The sequence below is a fragment of the Apium graveolens genome, chromosome 5 (genome assembly GCF_009905375.1).
Source record: "Apium graveolens cultivar Ventura chromosome 5, ASM990537v1, whole genome shotgun sequence".
Taxonomy (NCBI): Eukaryota; Viridiplantae; Streptophyta; class Magnoliopsida; order Apiales; family Apiaceae; genus Apium; species Apium graveolens.
In genome coordinates this window covers 134,100,724-134,101,269 of record NC_133651.1, presented here as the reverse complement: position 1 = coordinate 134,101,269, position 546 = coordinate 134,100,724, and positions in this window count along the sequence as shown.

Sequence of the window (546 nt, the reverse complement as noted above, 5' to 3'; positions counted from 1 at the left end):
AATGATTCATCAGTTTTTGAATCAAAGTGCTCATACTCTTGAGTGAGTATAGTCTTCCTGTTCTTTTTGATGGCTTCAGTTCCCTGGCATCTTGTCTCCAAAGCATCCCATATTTCCTTTGCAGTCTTGCATCCAATTACCCTGTTTGACATGACATTGTCAATTGCACTATGAAGCAGATGCCTTACCCTTGCATCCTTGGCAATAGATGAGATGTCTTCAGTTGTGTAATCACCTTTCTCATTTGGTATCATCTTTGCTGGTTGATCAGCAACTGCAACATAAAGCTTGGTAAGCTTATATGGTCCATCATTAATTCTATCAAGGTATTCTGGATCTATGGCTTCCAGAAATATAGCCATCTTTACCTTCCATATAGGATACTCATATGCTCTCAGTATGGGAACCCTAATACTCTCATATTGACTGTATGTTTGATTGTTTTAAGTATCTTGAGTTTTGGTGGGCTTAGTTGGAGTTTGTGTTTCTTCAGACATGATTAAACTGGATCTCACTGTTTGTATATCAACAGAGAGGCTCTGATAC